General features: G+C 43.7%; 1 protein-coding gene across 1 annotated transcript in view; it reads right to left on the reverse strand.

The window, feature by feature from the left end:
* The window catches only part of LOC137331322 (plastin-1-like), a 140,914-nt gene extending 125,134 nt beyond the window's left edge, over nt 1-15,780 (reverse strand). Inside the window, exon 1 of the mRNA XM_067995043.1 lies at nt 15,699-15,780. The gene's annotated coding sequence lies outside the window, so the exon portion shown is untranslated. The remainder of the gene's footprint in view (nt 1-15,698) is intronic.
* Nucleotides 15,781-19,552: the final 3,772 nt, after the last annotated feature.

A 19,552-nucleotide genomic window follows, 5' to 3' on the forward strand; every position in this document is an offset into this window, starting at 1 on the left:
CTCAACCCCACCCACACCAATGCATGCAGCAGCTCACCGTGCAACCATCACTCAATCACGCCTCTGTGTTTTGCCTTGATAGGAGAAGAGATGCCAGAACACCCGGGAGAGGACATGGACCGGAGGGGGCCTGCCACACCAGGTGGTGCTAACAGACGCAGAGCAGCAGGCATTGGAGATCAGCCACACGCTGGAGTGCCTGTCCGTGGCGGATGCCGAGGCTGGGATTGCACAAGCAGCCAGTGACAGAAAGCTAACTCTCAGCACTCATGATAGCGATTGATCTAAGCATCACTTGGCATCTGCAGCACCTCAACATCTGTCCACATGCCTAATATTGCTTTCTGTTCTCTTGCAGGGCCGTTTGCAAGCATCATGAACGTGGAGGGTGATTCCTCAGAGGACCTGCCGGCCTCTTGAGGGTCCATCGTCACATCTGAGCCATGCATCCACCAGCGCAGATACACACACCTCGGTGGGTCCCCGTCCTCACTTAGTTGGGCTTGCACATGGTGAGTCACCACGCACACGTGAGCATGAGCAGACCCTGGTGGCAGGGGCAGCCGTGGAGAGTCCGCGTCGGTGGGAGCACTCTTCTCCAGGCTCTGCTCAGCTGGACCCAGATGCTAAACCCTGGGGGCCAGCCATGAAAAGGAGAGTCATCGAGGGGCAGCAGCACATTGCCGAGGCGCTGGAACAGGTGCCACACACACTCTCCACAATCGCGCAGAGGATGGAGGAATCCAACTCCTGCATGAGGGGAATGGTGGCACAGGTACAGGAGGGGATCTCTGAGATAGTGTCGCAGGGACGTGAAGGCATCTCTGAGATAGGTGCGGGAATGTCTGCGATGGAGGAAAGGCTAGCCTCCCTCGAGCGTCAAGCACGGCTCAACAATGAGTCCATTCAGGCCCTGACAACGGCCGTTCGGATTCAGGGTGAGCAACATTCTGCCGCCTTGAACAGGGCGACAGATATTTTACAAGTGGCCTTCCAAGGCCTCACACAAGTCCTCCAAACTGCCGTCCAGCAGGGTGGAAGGAGTGATGTGGGCCTAGGCCACGAGAGGGATGATGGTGAAAGGGGACATGGAAGTGGGGATGCCACTCAAAGCGCTCCCATGTCTCACCCGTTGTCCCCCTCTCAACCAGTACCCGCAATGATGGTAGGGGAGTCTATAACGAGGGGGCATAGATTTAAGGTGAGAGGGGAGAGATACAAAAGGGTCCAGAGGGGCAATTTTTTCACTCAAAGGGTGGTGAGTGTCTGGAACGAGCTGCCAGAGGCAGTAGTAGAGGCGGGTACAATTTTGTCTTTTAAAAAGCATTTGGACAGTTACATGGGTAAGATGGGTATAGAGGGATATGGGCCAAGTGCAGGCAATTGGGACTAGCTTAGTGGTATAAACTGGGCGACATGGACATGTTGGGCCGAAGGGCCTGTTTCCATGTTGTAAACTTCTATGATTCTATGATTCTGTAATGCTGCCCCCTCTCCAGGTGGCCGAGACTGCCCCTGCACAGGTGCAGGTGGAGCAGTCTTTGGAGAGGCCCTCACGGGCGTCAGCCCAAAGCATCTCATCGGTCAGGGCATGGACAAGAGCAACCTGCCACCACCTCTGCTGAAGCCACAGGGGTAGCACCACGTAGGAGTTCCCGTAAACGCAAGGCAAAGGTTTTGTGAGCACAATGGGAATGCACAAGGGTGTCTGACGATTTGTCATGTTTTTTATTTGTTTTCTTTTACATGCACAATAAATATTATTATTATTATCACCACTACTGCCACGTCTTGCCCATTTTTGACTGGCTTGTGGAATAGGTCCCTTTCATGGGGTTCACCATGAACACGCACACTTGATGCCACACTGCAGAGTGTGTGTAGATGTCTTTGCACGGCTCTTTTGTGCAGACGACTGAGAGACATCGGCGATATCCTTGGTGGCACCCTGGAAGGATGCGGAGGAGAAGTTGTTGAGGGCAGTGGTGACTTTGACAGCGGCAGGCAAGAAGATGGTGCTCGGGTCAGCCGGGAGCAGTTCGGCATGAAGGAGGCTGCAGATGTCCACGACTACATGTCGAGTGACTCTGAGCCTCCATGTGTACTGCTGCTCAGAGAGGTCCAGGAAGCTGAGCCTCGGTGTGTAGACCCTGTGGCGAGGGTAGTGCCTTCTGCGACGCATCTCTCTCTGTGGTTGCCCTCCCTCCTGCTGTGCAGGTGGATGTGTCACAGCACTGTGTTGTGGAACTCCACGTGTCAGAGGTGGACGGCGTGGCCGGCGAGGCTGGTGATGCTGTTCGCCCTCCGAGGAGGTCATGACTACAGCTACGGCGGCCCCCATCCGGAAGATGTACATTTGAGGGGGTCCGCAAGATAGGTAAATGTGTCTGGACACCGGGGTAAGTGTGCAAGTTGGTGAATTTTGTTGTTAGGAGGAGGGTGATGGAGGCCAAACTTCGTCTAAATTGACAGAGTGGTCTCCTGCAATGAGTGAGGGTCTCCCCCCGCCCACCTGTCATATGGACCTTTGCAGCTGCCACAAGCTGATGGCTGCAACTCGTCCATTTGAACTGGGAGTGTTTCCCCCATTACGGGAAACAGTCTCAGTTACTTTCAAAATCCCAGCCCTCCTAAAATATCACGTCAATCAGGTCTGTAAACGACCTGAAGTACCTGTTTAAGTACTTTAAGTGGCACGCCACCAACATTAATTGCCGGCGGGAGTCCCACATGCAGGGGCTGCGCGCGCCTGTCAGCGCGTCGCTAGGGAACCTGGAAGTGGGCAGGTTGGAGCCGGGCTCCAGACCCGCCCCGGGAATCCCTGATTTTCGCAGCCCCCACCACGAACGCACCCGATCGCGGGTGCGAAAATCGAGCCCTAGGTATGACTAGGGGAAAAAAATAAAACTGACAAAAATAAAACTGAGGCAATCATCTCACATACCTCCTAAATGCATGCTATTAGGGCAACAGAGGCAGAGGTGTGCGAGAAGATCAATTGTTGTTCTCCCAGACAAGGAATAATGCAAAGTTTGGGGACTTGGGGGTGGGGCATAGAAATGGGTAAGAAGGTCTTTTCTTATCCCCCTCCCTTTCATATAAACAAAAACAGATACAATGAACAAAATTCATACAGAATGGAGCCAAAACAACTGATCTTTTCCCTCCCCAGGTAAGGAGGGAAATTATTTTTCATTGTCACAATTGTGAGGTGGTACATTTTGGTGGGAAGAATAAGGGGGCCACATAATGCTTAGATAATAAAAGTCTAAATGAGATAGAAGGGCAAGGGGATCAAGGAGTACAGATACATATATCACTAAAATTAGCGACACAGGTTAATAAAGGCCATAAAAAAGGCAAAAATCAAGCATTGGGGTTCATTTCCAGAGAGATAGAATTAAAAAGCAGAGAAGTTATGTTGAACTTGTATAGAACCTTGGTTAGACCACACTTGCAGTATTCTGCACAGTTCTGGTCTCTATATTAAAGAAAAGATAAAGGCATTGGAGAAGGTGCAGAAAAGATTCACAAGGATGATACCAGAACTGAGAGGATATACTCATCAGGAAAGGCTAAACAGGCTGGGACCCCTTTTCTCTAGAAAAGAGAAGGCTGAGGGGTGACCTGATAGAGGTCTTTAAGATAATGAAAGGGTTTGATAGGGTAGATTTGGAGAAAATGTTTCCACTTTTGGGGGAATCCAAAATTAGAGGTCATAAATATAAAATAGTCGCTAATAAATCCAATAGAGAATTCAGGAGAAACTTCTTTACCCAAAGAGTGGTAAGAATGTGGAACTCGCTACCACAAGGAGTAGTTGAGGCAAATAGCATAGATGCATTTAAGGGGAAGCTTGGTAAGCACATGAGGGAGAAAGGAATAGAAGGGTATGCCGATAGGGTTAGATGAAGTGGGGAGGGAGGAGGCTTGTGTGGAGCATGAACGTTGGCACAGGCCAGCTGGGCCAAACAGCCTGTTTTTGTGCGGTAGTTTCGATGTGCCACGATGTAATTTTTAACTTCCAAATATAATTGCAAATAAAATCAGGAACTTCACACATGGGATCCAATTTCTCCCAGTGCTGGGAGCACATATGGCACACCACACCAGCATTCGGCAAAATCTCTCAAGAGGACCATTACTCAACTCATTAATTACAACTTGCATTGGCACTCACAAATATCGACACCAGCCTAGGAAGTTTTCTCATTATGGCTTAAGAATAATTTCCAACTAATGATAAAGGCTTCGCAATGTGTTTTACTGATTTTCTTTTTGGTCATCTACATGTCTGAAAGCCAATATCATGCTCAAGTCTTAAAACCCAATTACAGAAAAACCCACACAGGTAGAGTTTCTGTTCGGCCAATAAGGAACGCATCCTCTCTCCCAGTAGAGATACACCCATTTATCCAAGAGTGCTTAGGCTCACAAGAGCCAAGGCTTAGGACATCCCCAATGTTTGTCCTGGCAAGACTACCATAGAGGGGTAGAACTGGGTGTCATTAGCATATATGTGGAACCCTTGTTTAAGGCCAATATCACCAAGAGCAGCACATAGATGAGGAAGTGAAGGGGGCCAAGGATTGATCCTTGTGGAACTCCAGAGGTGACTGTGTGGGAATTGAAGATGCACTGCAAATCTGGGAAGTGCTATCAAAGCAAGCTTGGCACGTTACCACAGTGCATCCTGCAGAGAGAACATATTGCAACAACAATACGCCAGTAGAGGAGGGGGTGCATATTTAGTTCAGTGGTAGGGGTACCAATCAAGCAGATTCCTTTGTCCTGGGTGGTGTTGAGTTTCATCAGTGCTGTTGTGGCTGCACCCATCCAGGCAACTGGTAAGTATTCCATCACACTCCTGACTTGAGCCTTCCAGATGGTGGACAGCCATTAAAGCAGTCAGGAAGTGAGCCATCCACTGCCCTGTTCTTGTAGCCATGGTGTCATATGGCAGGTTCAGTTGAGGCTCTGGACATTGATGATGCCCACGATCTTGATAGTAGGGGACTGGGTGATGATGATGCCACTGAAGTTTAGGGAAGATGGTTGGGCCTTTTCCTGTTGGAGATGATCATTGCATGGCACTCTGTGGCATAAATGTTACCTGACGCTAGTCAGCCCAAGCCTCAATACTGTCCAGGTCCTGCAGTAGGTTGGCATTAACAGAGAAGTTCTGAATGTAGCTCAACACTGTAGATTCATCAACAGCTCCACTTTTGATCTTATGACAGAAGGAATGTCATTGATGGTTGAGCCAAGGATACTATCTTGAGGAACTCCAGCAGCGATGTCTTGGGGCTGCAATGATTGGCTTCCAACGACCACAACCGTCTTCCACTGTGTTATACATGTATCCAGCCTCTTGAGCATAGGACGTTAAGCTGCCCACTTAATGATCACTGTTCTAAATACTGGAAGAAGCATTTAGTTTAACAAATTGACCATATCACACTCATGCATCCTATTGTAATATACAGTAATGGGAACAAACAAATAACCAAAGCTTGCAACTATACAGCACCTTTAACATAGAAAAATGTCCCGAGGTGCTTGACTGAAACGTTATCAGACAAAAATGGATAAAGTCATAAAAGTTTACAACATGGAAACAGGCCCTTCGGCCCAACATGTCCATGTCGCCCAGTTTATACCACTAAGCTAGTCCCAATTGCCTGCACTTATAGAATGCTGAGCCAATGAAGGAGATATTAGGAGAGGTGAGCAAAACCTTGGTCAAAGATCTGGGTTTTAAGAAGGGTATAAAGGAGGAGAAAGAGGTGACAAGTCAGAGAGGTTCAGGGAAGGAATTCCAGAGTTTAGGGTCTGGACGGCTGAAGGCACAGCCACCAATGGTAAAGCAAAGGGTGTGGGATTGCATAAGAGTTGCAGGAATGCAGAGTTTTCAGAGGGTTGTAGGGATGAAGGAGGTTACTGAAATGGGAAAGGGTGAGGTCATGAAGGGATTTAAACATAAGGGTGAGAATTTTAAATCTGAAGCATGGGGGAACCGGGAGCTAATGTAGGTCAGTGAGCACATGGGTGATGGGTGAGTGGGACTTGATGTGGGCAGTAGAGTTTTGGATCAGCTAAACTTATGGAGGATAAAGCATGGGAGGCCAACCAGGAGAGTAATAGAATATTTGAATCTGGGGGTGACAAAGGCATGGATGAGGGTTTCAGCAGCAGATGGCCTGAGGCAGGGGCAGAGACAGGCAATGTTACAAGGTGAAACTAGGCGGTCTTTATGATGGACAAGATATGGGGTTGGAAGCTCAGTCTGGGGTCAAATATGATACTGAGGTTGCTAACAGTCTGGTTCAACCTGAAAAATAGTGACCAAGGAGGAGGATGAATCAGTTTCAAAGGTACAGAGTTTGTAACAGGGACAATGGCTTCAGTCTTTCCAATGTTTAACTGGAGGAAATTGTGGCTCACCCATGACTGGATGTTGGACAAGCAGTCTGATAGCACAGAGGCAGTGGAAGTGTTGAACGAGGTGGTGGGGAGGTAGAGCTGGCTGTCGTCAGCATACATATGGAATTACAATATATAAGATGTAGGTTTGTGTCCATAATTTCCCTCCCCCATTTCAAGGCCAATAATCATCCTTTTCATGTGGAAAATTGCCCAGTTATGTCCTGTACAAATCCAATCCGGCCAATTACCGCCCCATCAGTCTACTCTCAATCATCAGCAAAGTGATGGACGGTGTCGTCGACAGTGCTATCAAGCGGCACTTACTCACCAATAACCTGCTCACCGATGCTCAGTTTGGGTTCCGCCAGGACCACTCGGCTCCAGACCTCATTACAGCCTTGGTCCAAATATGGACAAAAGAGCTGAATTCCAGAAGTGAGGTGAGAGTGACTGCCCTTGACATCAAGGCAGCATTTGACCAAGTGTGGCACTAAGGAGCCCCAGTAAAATTGAAGTTAATGGGAATTAGGGGGAAAACTCTCCAGTGGCTGGAGTCATACCTAGCACAAAGGAAGATGGTAGTGGTTATTGGAGGCCAATCATCTCAGCCCCAGGGCATTGCTGCAGAAGTTCCTCAGGGCAGTGTCCTAGGCCCAACCATCTTCAGCTGCTTGATCAATGACCTTCCCTCCATCATAAGGTCAGAAATGGGGATGTTCGCTGATGATTGCACAGTGTTCAGTTCCATTTGCAACCCCTCAAATAATGAAGCAGTCCGAGCCCGCATGCAGAAAGACCTGGACAACATCCAGGCTTGGGCTCATAAGTGGCAAATAACATTCGCACCAGACAAGTGCCAGGCAATGACCATCTCCAACAAGAGAGAGTCTAACCACCTCCCCTTGACATTCAACGGCATTACCATCGCCGAATCCCCCACCATCAACATCCTGGGGGTCACCATTGATCAGAAACTTAACTGGACCAGCCATATAAATAATGTGGCTACAAGAGCAGGTCAGAGGCTGGGTATTCTGCGGCAATTGACTCACCTCCTGACTCCCCAGAGCCTTTCCACCATCTACAAGGCACAAGTCAGGAGTGTGATGGAATACTCTCCGCTTGCCTGGATGAGTGCAGCTCCAACACTCAAGAAGTGCCACACGGAGTGGGATGCATTACAGTCGTCTTGTTGTGCCCTACACAACATCGCACAACTGAGAGGGGTGCCACTGGAGGAGGCCCCATCCACATCTGCCACCTATATTGAGGAGGAGGCCGAGGAGGAGGAGCAACCCATGGGCAGAACAGCGGCTCACCTGACTGCTCACGAGGCCAGGGAGTCACTGATATGTGAACGATTCTCCTAACATCAGACAATGTGAAGAGTCCAGTCCACATCGACTGCTCACGAGGCCAGGGAGTCACTGATATGTGAACGATTCTCCTAACATCAGACAATGTGAAGAGTCCAGTCCACATCACCTGGACAGAGAGGCGGCCACACCAGCCCTCTCCTCTGCCTCTGCAAAAAACAGTAGTGTAACTACACTTACACCCCTTGTAGAATGGCCCAATGGGTGGCATCAAGTGTGCGTGTTCGCGGTGGGCCTCATGGTGGGGACTTGTTGCACAGGCCAGTCAGGAATGGGCAGGACGTGGCAGTAGTGGTGATGATAATAATAAGATTTATTGTGAATGTGAAAGAAAACAAATATGGGTGAAAAACATGGCGGATCGTCGGGCACCCTTGTGCATCCCCTTTGTGCTCACGAGGACTTTGCCTTGCGCTTCCTACTGCTTCTACGTGGTGCTTCCCTTGTGGCTGGAGCGGAGGTAGTGGCAGGTTGTTACCAGGGCTGGAGTGCTTCAGCTATGAAGAGAGACTGGGAAGATTGGGTTTGTTTTCCTTGGAGCAGAGGAGGCTGAGGGGGGACATGATTGAGGTGTACAAAATTATGAGGGGCACAGATAGGATGGATACTAAGGAGCTTTTTCCCTTCGTTGAGGGTTCTATAACAAGGGGACATAGATTCAAGGTAAAAGGCGGGAGGTTTAGAGGGGATTTGAGAAAGAACTTTTTCACCCAGAGGGTGGTTGGAGTCTGGAACTCACTGTCTGAAAGGGTTGTGGAGGCAGGAACCCTCACAACATTCAAGAAGCATTTGGATGAGCACTTGAAATGCCATAGCATACAAGGCTACGGACCAAATGCTGGAATATGGGATTAGAGTAGACGGCTTGATGGCCGGCGCGGACAGGATGGGCCGAAGGGCCTCTATCCGTGCTGTATAACTCTATGACTCTAAGCTCGACACCATCCAGGACAAAGCAGCCCGCTTGATTGACACCCCATCCAACACCCTAAACATTCACTCCCTTCACCACCGGCACACAGTGGCTGCAGTGTGTACCATTCACAGGATGCACTGCAGCAATTCGCCAAGGCTTCTTCGACAGCACCTCCCAAATCCGCGACCTCTACCATCTAGAAGGACAAGAGCAGCAGGTACATGGGAACAACACCACCGGCACGTTCCCCTCCAAGTCACACACCATCCCGACTTGGAAATATATCGCCGTTCCTTCATTGTCGCTGGGTCAAAATCCTGGAACTCCCTTCCTCACAGCATTGTGGGAGAACCTTCACCACACGGACTGCAGCGGTTCAAGAAGGTGGCTCACCACCACCTTATCAAGGGCAATTAGGGATGGGCAATAAATGCCGGCCTCGCCAGCAACGCCCACATCCCATGAACGAATAAAAAAAACCACAGTGCATTGGTTTACTGAAATAATAAATAAAGATAAACAGTTACAGAGCATATTTGCTACATATTTACACTATTGCATGGTCAAAGGAAGCAAGTATCTCTTGCATCTGCTAGGAACTGATCTTTGGTCATGATGGTTCAAGGACAGGAAATGGAAAATTTAAGGAGATTGGTTGGTTCACAGCATGCACATCTTTGGCAAGTAAGACACAGGAAGAACTCCCTGCCTCTTCTTCAAAGTCATGATGTGGAGATGCCGGTGATGGACTGGGGCGGACAAATGTAAGGAATCTTACAACACCAGGTTATAGTCCAACAATTTTATTTGAAAATCACAAGCTTTCGGAGCTTACCTCCTTCGTCACTCACCTGACGAAGGACGTAAGCTCCGAAAGCTTGTGATTTTCAAATAAAACTGTTGGACTATAACCTGGTGTTGTAAGATTCCTTACACTTCTTCAAATAGTGTCATGGGATTTTTATATCCACCTGCGAGGGCAGAGAGGGCCTCGGTTTAAAATCTCATCTGAAAGAGATAGCACCTCTGATAGTGCAGCCTCAGTACTGCATTGGAGTGTCAGTTTAGATTTTGTGCTCAGGTCTCTGGAGTGGAATTTGAACCCACAACCTATTGGCTCAGAGGCAAGAGTGCTACAATTCAGCCTCAGTTGACACTGTGAAATGCCAAAACTTGTACTGCAAGAAGGCACCAAAATTGAAAACAGCAGGAAAGAAAATAAGGTAAATCATGCCATAGCAATTTGATCACACCAGCTCGTTATATTGTAAATAAGGGGGTATAAATATGTTGAAAACTTCAATAAAATTCAGATTTTAAAAAGTTATGAAACCAGATCTATCAAGAACTACAAACAGTAGTTACAATCCCTTAGATCTTGCTAGGTTAGAATTTTCTATTACAAAAACATCATATGGCAAAATTATACGCACCACCTGGCACGATTCCTTTCTCATGAGCTGGATTTATATTACAGTCCATGCACGTAAGTTGCCATAGTCACATTATATTGGCTAAACTCATGGGATTTGAAGACACCTGAAACTTGGAGTTCCACCACATATTCACATGACTCTTGGCCTGAATAGTGCAGGATATGCTTTTTAACCTAAACTGGAGTATCACCTGCCAACCTGAGGAAGTAACTGGACTCATTAGTAGGTAGGTATGAGAAGCTGTCTTTACGTATATCATGTGCATTTGGTTATAATGTGTTGAGTCAGCTGTTCATGTCACATGGTAGCCAACAACATGTTGCTTTACCACCAGAATACCACTTTGGTTAGTATTCCATTGATCAACAGTCAGGGCCTGTTACAATTTAGCATCTTTCACACTGCAAACATCCTATCATTACAAGAGTATTACTATTTATATTACAGTGCTGTCACCTTAGTCAGGACTGTCTCCAGCAGCAGCTTTGTTATATAAACGTGGTGGTACGAGTACCTCCAGCTGCATGGAGAAACACTTCAAGAGATGACTCCCTCCCAGGCAACCAGCAAACATGAATGGCTGCAATTGAACCCAATGATGTCACTTTTTCAGGTCACAGGCAGAGGGCATTTCAGCACACCTGTACAGTTTTGCATTCCAGGCCTGTATGCACTTTCCTCCAACAACGAGTAAGGTGCACATTCAGAAATTAAAAAGTTTGAAATGTAACACTGAAGCAACTGTACTTGTACAAGCTCCACATGCACAACTGTTTCAAAGTCACTACTGTGCCTTTTAAAACAGCTGTATTTGCATAAGATTATATGTTTCCGTATTGCCACGGGTGCCCTGAAATCTGCCCTCTAAACTAAATGGAGTGAATTCCAGTAAGCTTTAATAAATTGGAACATAGGAACAGGAGTAGGCCATTCAGCCCCTCGAGCCTGTTCCATCATTCAATTTGATCATGGCTAATGTGAACCTCAATTCCATTTACCCGCCTTTGCTCTGTATCCCTTGATACCGTTACCTAACAAAAATGGAAATGGTTCTACACTACACATAGGACATGAAACAGGCATTGTCACCTTATTTAAGAGTGTTCAGGTACATTCAGTTGCCAAGAAAAATCTGCTCCAATAAAATTCAGTTCGGGTTAAAAGTCTGCTTTGTTAGCCACTATAAGAAGTTTACAATACAGTGCACCCTGTTTTTAATCACGCCACAAATTTTTGCTCTTTTTAAGTGTATATACTTAAAAATAAAACTGTGATACATGCAGTGACAATACCCACTTCTCTGTTTACCAATCCAAATTACAAGGCACTGCACCAAATGACAATGCTCCTTGAACTTGTCGCATGACTTTCGCTATCTATAATATTCCCATTTTTATCATTAAGAAATCCTTATGCGGAGATTCCAAGCTGGAAAACTTTAATTAATGTTTAAAGGTGACATTTCACTTTATTATGCTTAGTAGTTTAGTGTCTTTTTGAAATACCTTAGTGTGTTTTTGGAAACAAGCATCATAAAATCATGTCATGGATTTAAATTGATGTATATTTTACTTACTAATTTATCACATTGCAAAATTGATAATCAGGCAGATGTTAGACGGATATTGGATGGTGTTCAAAGGTTGCAAAGCTGAAGTCGAGCACCATCATGTCCTTATATGGTCAGGAATCTAATTGCAGGAGAACAGGTGGATGGCAGAGTTGTGTGGCTTTCAGGCGACAATGTTACTCAACTATGAGTCAATTGCTCAGTAATTCACTTGTGCATTGATATTATTCAGGTTCCATTATTTTATAGACTGGGTTTTGCTAGTAGGTACAGTCTATGCCTTTCATAACATCACATAATTATCACTACACCATCTTAGTTCTTCTTGTACTGACCTTTTGTAGCAGAAGATTATGTTTAATAGGATAACACTCAAAATTTTATAGATAGACATACATACATGATAGTTTTAGTAATTGTGTATTTTTTTAAAAAGTATGTCTTCCTGTAGACCAATCAATGTAGCATATAATATTGATTATTCTAAAGAAAAATACATACGTTTAAAAAATACACGATTGATAAAACTATGTATCATATAATTCCATGAGCGTTGCAGTAAATCGTAACACAAAAATTCAGATTAGTTAACAATGTAAAATCACAATTTATATCAGTGATTACAGTATGGAGGGCTAACAGTTAATTTGCAAAAATGCAGCAATAATATCTCCTCTTGTCAAAGCATTAGGACTATATGAAAGAAGAGTCCAGGGGTAACGTGAAGTCTGGTAATGTTAATTACTGTCTCAGGGACTGGCTGTTCAAACAATATTTCAGCAAGAGGGTGGTCAATCTATGGAACACATTCCCTTGGGAAGCAGTTAGTATCGATTCATTCAAATGCAAATTCAATAGATTTCATATAGAAAATAACAATTTAGAATACAGTATATGAGTAATTTGAGACATGGCATGTGGTATGTGTAACATGCTTGGAAGGAACAGGTGACTTTGGGCCTTATGTTCCTGAAGTTCTCCATCACTGAGGTTGTCCTTGTCATTTCTGGATCTGTTGCAGATTAACTGACAAAGATTGATTGCTATGATTAGTCAACAACTCCACTACGATTGTATCATGCGACTACCAGGATGGTAGAAGGCAAACTAGGTGGACCTTGGTCTTTTTTCCTGTAACAATTCCTATGTAACTATTGCCCATTTAAGGAAAAATTCAATGAAATGATTTCTGGTTTTCACTATATACAAAACATGGCTTAAATTTGGAATCTCACTACTTTAGAGGATTAGCTATTGTTTTGGGGCAGAAATGAGCCTTCATCTGAAAGCAGGATAGATTAATACAAGCTCATGGTATCAGAAAATTCATGGTAGCTGGCAATCTAAACAATAAAGCCTTCATTAGAACAAGTCCAATCATACCACTGAAACATTACATAATTACAATTAGATCTCAGGACTTCCAGTACAGATCTTAATTCTATAAGAGGTGACAAATCTGATTTACGCATTCTAACCCCTCAGAATATTGAACCATAAAACACTGGCAGGGTTCTAAAATTCAGCATACAGTTAGTTACAAAACCTGTTATGGTATTAAAACATAGACTGACGAGGAGCAGCTATATATGTTTCCACTTTAATTAGTGAATCAAAAACTAATTCCTTTCTTTGGAAACATGGAAGATTAGATTTCTGATGGTAATAGGTATAATACCAATTAAACGTATTCTAAAATGATTTTCCAGAATATGCAGATTAGGTTTTTTGACAAAAAAGGCTTTCCTCTAAAACTCAAATACTAATTTATTAATATTAGACCTTTTCTTTTTAAAAAAAATTATCTAGGATTCAAACAGCTTATCTCAGCAGGAAGTTTTTGAGCAGGCTCATTTTCTGAAAGAACCAGGAGAAAACTAGTCTCAAAGCTCCACTTCAGCTGTGCCATGTTAGCTGATGCAGAAGGTTTGTGTTGAATTTATTGTATGGCTGTTTCAATTCAACAGTTCAGGATTTTTAAACACTATTTCTTTTTCAACAGTTGTATCATAATATCTTAGTATGGTCTAGCACAGGAGGTCACCATTCGGCCCATCATACTTGTGCTGGCTCGTTGAAAGAGCTATTCAGTTAGTCCCACTCCCCTAATCTTTCACCATAGCCCTGTAATTATTTTCCCTTCAAGTATTTATCCAATTCCCTTTTCAAAGTTATTATTGAATTTGCTTCCACCACCCTTTCAGGCAGTGCATTCCAGATCAGGATGTCGCACTGCGTAAAAAAATGTTCCCTCATGTCGCCTCTGGTTCATTTGCCAATCACCTTAAATCTATGTCCTCTGGTTACCGACTCTTCTGCCGCTGGAAACAGTTTCTCCTTATTAAAACCATTCATGATTTTGAACACCTCTATCAAATCTCCCCTTAATCGTCTCTATTTTAAGGAGAACAATCCCAGCTTAGCCAATCGCTCCTCTATATGCTGTATGATTCTTTGTACTATTAATTCCTGTGATCTTAGACTCCACGTTTTGATTACACCTTGGATGTTTTTCTACATTAAAGGTGATTTACATATAGGCAAATTGTTGTTGACATCTCTCCAGCTGGGTTGACATGGTCAGGGCTCTCCACATGGTACTAGTGTGCTGAACATCCACCCAACTGTGCTCTGAATTAGTTTTTGCAGGGTAACTAGTCTCTCTGCAAAACTCCACTGTGCTTGAAATTACTGCAGCAGGTCTCCTACTCCAACACTGTCTAGTCCCCTGACCCAGTTTGTATTGGGGAAACCATCAACAGCATCAGTACCCACCACAGCTGTCTGGGCTGATTCTGCATCAGCTTGCCAGGCCTTGCCTTGTAACTGCACAGGCTTCCTGTATATTACCATTCAAATTGTTCCAACAACATATCAGCAATCATGCTAAGACACCTACTTTTTATCCAAATGTCCAAAATACACAATCTAATCTCACTTGGCTAAGGCTACTTTCTTTGCTCCCAAAGATGCAATTAATGCATTTTACCACTGTATCACCTTGGCATATGTATTTGTTACCAATCATTGCTACGTAGATTATGGAATACTTATATTTAATATTTCACAATAAAATTTAAGGCTTAATTACAAGGAGTACTCTATATTATATTGCAGCTGCCGATTTGAATAGGGCTTTTACTAAGTTAGATGTTTCATGTGCATGAGTATACTATACTCAAAAAAACAGTACTGTGCTTTAAACTTAAATCCTTAAGGATGCTATCCAGGTGCTCTTACAGTTCTGTTAAATAAACAGTTTAAACTTAGGAGAAAAAAAAAATGTCGGTTTAACCACAGGTCAGAACGAACACTGCAAGGGCACCCAAAATACTTTAGATCCGTTCCAAAAAATGGAATGCATTTGGATTTTAATTTTGCAAAAATTAGGATACTTCCCACAATCATTACTGGTAGAGAAAAGAATCGCTGCAATGAACCATGGGTCGTTATAACTGAAAAGTTTTATGAAATAATTAATTCTGCAACACTGAATGAACAAATATTTTATTTAAAAATGAAACAAGAGTAAAAATCATAAATTTATTTTACATTTAAAAACTCTGATTCCTGTCAGCTTAGTTTTATAGCAAGATTGGTGTAACATTAATACCGAACTCAATCCAAGATCGGAGATGCAAACTAAGAAAATTGGTCACCAACAATAGTCTGACTCGTGCCAAAATTGACCAAAATTCGACCTCCAAAGTTTTTAAAAACACTTCAATCCAACGACTAAAAGTAGTCTAATTCCTCCGAGGGAAAAGCATACAAAGTTTATTGAACAATTCCATAATTGGTGAAAAAACATTCAGCTCAAATAGATATCAACTTGCCTATAGTTGCCGTTTTCATAGAACGGCAGTCTCTCACGTTACAGAACTAAACCGCAAATTCCACACGCCAATAATATAACTTTATATTTATGTAGATTATGAAGTATTAAAAAAAAATTGTAAATCTACATTACTTACGGGGTGAATCTGCTCCGCTCCTTAAAGCAGGTTGTGCATGAGGCTGCCGCAGCGCTACTTCGGGAGTGGCAGTATTGTGATGTCACTTTATTGACAGCCCGCCCGATTATCCAGGTGCTCCCTTCGCTGCAAACAGGGAGCGTCAATCAAATTAGGGAGCCAATCAAATGGGGAGGTGGGGTTACAGGTAAGACAATGTTCGGGGGGAGGGGCCATGACGCTTGCAGAACACATAGCAACGGTTGCTATGGCCAGCGAAGGACGCTCACGCAGGTGGAATGTCGAACAAAAACAAGTGGTGCTCGGCGAGCCAGACATCTTGTCTCAACTTTTCAGGCCCATGTGGGCAACTATTGGACAAAATGTGGGCAAAAGAACAAAAATGCACGATGCAACCATAAGTAAAAGTAGAAAATGCTCAACATGTCCAATAGGTTCATCATTATTTGAACGAAAAAGACAGGTTAAAGTTTGGCGTGCAATTCCTCATCTGAGCAGGCACCCTCATTTCTAAGTGTCAACTTGGCTCAGCTGGTAGCTATTCCTCTATGAACCAGATGGTTGAAGGTTTAAGCACCAGCCCCTAGGACTTGAGCCTAGGCTGATGGGTCAGTATTGAGAAAGTCCTGCATTGTCTGAGGTGCCATTTTAGGAGGAGGTAGAAGATCCCCTGGTACTATTCAAAGAAGAGCAAGAAGTTCTCCTGGTGCCTGGCTAACATTCATCATTCGACCCGCAACCAAAAAAGATTATTTATTTATTTGATTTGCCCTTTGTGGAACTTGTGTGCAAATTGGATGTTGTATTTGCCTACAAAATCACAATGACTGCACTTCATAGTAATTTGTTGGTTGTGTCGTGCTTTGTGAGATCCTGAGGACATGATGTGAATATACTATATAAATGGAAGTTATTTCAGATTTTCAGCAATCACATTTTTTATCTGTATTAAGTAATCATTTTGTTCTATATACAGAAAACATTAAATACCAAACACGTTCGGGATATGCAGCAGGTCAGTTTGCATCTGTAAAGATAAAAGACAAGTTAACATTTCAGGTATATACTCTTCTTCAGAACTGCATTTTGAAGGACATTCAACCCATTAAACTCCCTCTACGTGATTGGAATATCTATTGTTTCCCCTCCCCCACCCCACCATTGTCTATTATTTTCAACTTTATTAAAATAATTGCTTATCAGAGTATCATAGTAGTTACAGCACAGGAGGAGGCCATTCGACCATCGTGCCAGTGCCAGCTCTTTGACAGCTATCCAATTAAACCCATTCCCCTGCTCTTTCCCCATAGCCGATAATTTTTTTTCCCTTCAAGTATTTATCCAATTCCCCTTTGAAAGTCACTATTGAATCGACATCCACCACCCTTTCAGGCAGTGCTTTCCCACATCGTTATCTTTTAGTTTTAAGTTCTGATAAAGGATCTACACCAAAATATTATATTGTCTTTTCTCTTTACAGATGTTGATTGACTATCTGTATATTTTCAGCATTTTCTGTTCAGTTTTATTTCAGATTTCCAGCACTTGCAAGCTTTTTCTTTTTATTTGGACATTAAAGCCCCAATTTTAACCTAACCCTCCCAATATCAATAGGACAGATCCAATTCTACTTTCCACTGAAGTCCAATCCGAATCAACCCCATTCCTGCCGGGCAGGTTACGTAAAAATAAGGGCTTAAATGTCTGTTTTCAGAAAATAACTGTAGTGTCTTCATTTGATTTCTATTTTGCATGTCACCATAATGGTATCTTCTAAGAATTTTGGAAAGTTGGTAAATCTGTATGTAAATAAGTTTATATCACACATGTGTGCTTACAGCAGAGGTTTATCGTCAGTGGTTTAAAAATCTAGGCCATGATTACTTTTGAATATCTGTACACACTTCAGCCACCTTTCAACAACAGCAACAACAACTTACATTTATATAGCACCTTTAACGTAGTAAAACATCCCAAGGCACTTCACAGGAGTGTTATCAAACAAAATTTGACACCGAGCCACATAAGGAGGTATTAGGACAGGTGACCAAAAGCTTGGTCAAAGAGATAAGTTTTAAGGAGTGTCTTAAAGGAGGAGAAAGAGGTAGAGTGGTGGAGAGGTTTAGAGAGGGAATTCCAGAGCTTCCCACTGTAGTCAGCCCCAGAGTATACTTACCGTGTATTTCTTTCTTTGAATCTCTCCTTGTCTGTAGCTCTTCTGTTTTCTTTACTCTGCATGATCTTGGCAGTCTCTCTGAGCCTTGCACGCCTTTGGGGAGGAGGTGGGGACTTGAGTAGAGGGCATATTAGTCCTTGTAGAGGGGAAGAAAATCAGGGAGAGAGACACTCCTAGACCACTGTCTTTTGCCTTCTAACAGCTAGCTCACGATGCAAATGTCAATCCCACCTTCCAACCAAGGAAGAATAGTGACCCATCAGAACAGGGACCTGAGAAGAAAATAGAAGGATTGATAATCTTACGAAATAAAACCAAAAAATTAAATTTGACACTTCACTAGTTGCCAGTACGCACGAGAAAGATCACAATTACAATACTGCTAACCTTCTCTACATTATTCCTAAATTTATTCTCCATGTTTCATAATAGAGATAACATTGTCAGTAAGTGCATACTTAGTACTATTTACAAAGAATGTTATAACATCTAGTGGCAGCAGACTGGTACTGCATAATTTCTTTTGTTCATATTATGTACTAAACATTTTAAGGAATGGAAAGAGAAAAAGTCCATTGAACCTGCTCCTTCAAACATGTAAGCCCCAAAATTGAAGGCTCTATTGTGGGCATGGGGATCTGGCCAAATGCAAACTGAGGTATCAGTCACACGGAGGCACGCGCCCAAGTTGCTGCATGCCACACCTTGTAGGAGTCAAAAAGGGGTCAATGGTAGGCTGTACTGTTGGCCAGTGTTGGCCTCCTTGCAAAGGAAGAGTTACAATAAAGAGATCCTACATCAAAATTCAAATTGTTAGGGTGAGCCATTTTTGCGTCTTAACATTGTTTACCAAATTTTTTAACCACATTGCAGCAAAGTGCTGAGAATGGAAATTACTTTGGGATTCCTGTCACGCTTTATGATTTATATCAGGAAGAGAGTAACAATGTGCTTTGTGTTATGATCACACCCATCAGTAGACCTGGACCTGCATTTGCAGGATCTGGCACTTATACCTGGGCATGTCAGAGGAGACCTGTTTTCACTGATGTTGTCATTGAGTTATACCATCTGGTGAAGGCTGACTTGCAATCAACTTCTCAAAAAGGGACAGCTCTTCCTGTGAAGTTTACCACAGCATTTAACTTTTATGCTACCAGATTGTTGCAAGTGACCACAGAGGATACCTGCCACATCAGCAAGCACGCAGTCCATAGATGTATCAGGTAAGTGACAGACACTAGCCCAGAAATTTGTTGGCGTCATGCCCATTTTTTGGGTGCTAAATGGGCACGCTCATTATGAGCCGCAAGTGCGCCACCCATTATAACAATGTAGGCAAAAAAGTAGGTAACCAGGGACCATGCCTGGAACAGACATTAGGCCCTTTGCATATACAAATAAGGCAGGCCGGCACAAATGAATTTCTAGATCATTGTGTTTGATACAGACATCATTTTCATCACATTCGCTGTGGAGCAGGGGTATCAGCTGAATGGGGCACATAACTTTCACCAGATACCAGGATTCCCAAGAGTACAGGGTAAATGGCACCCAAGTGGGCATCAGTATTCCTCATATCACCCCCTTGGCCTACATGATCAGAAAGGGTTTCCATTTATTGTGCACGTGGTGTTTGACCATAGTAACATCATAATGCAAATCAATGCTTTCATTA

The sequence above is a fragment of the Heptranchias perlo genome, chromosome 13 (genome assembly GCF_035084215.1).
Source record: "Heptranchias perlo isolate sHepPer1 chromosome 13, sHepPer1.hap1, whole genome shotgun sequence".
NCBI lineage: Eukaryota > Metazoa > Chordata > Chondrichthyes > Hexanchiformes > Hexanchidae > Heptranchias > Heptranchias perlo.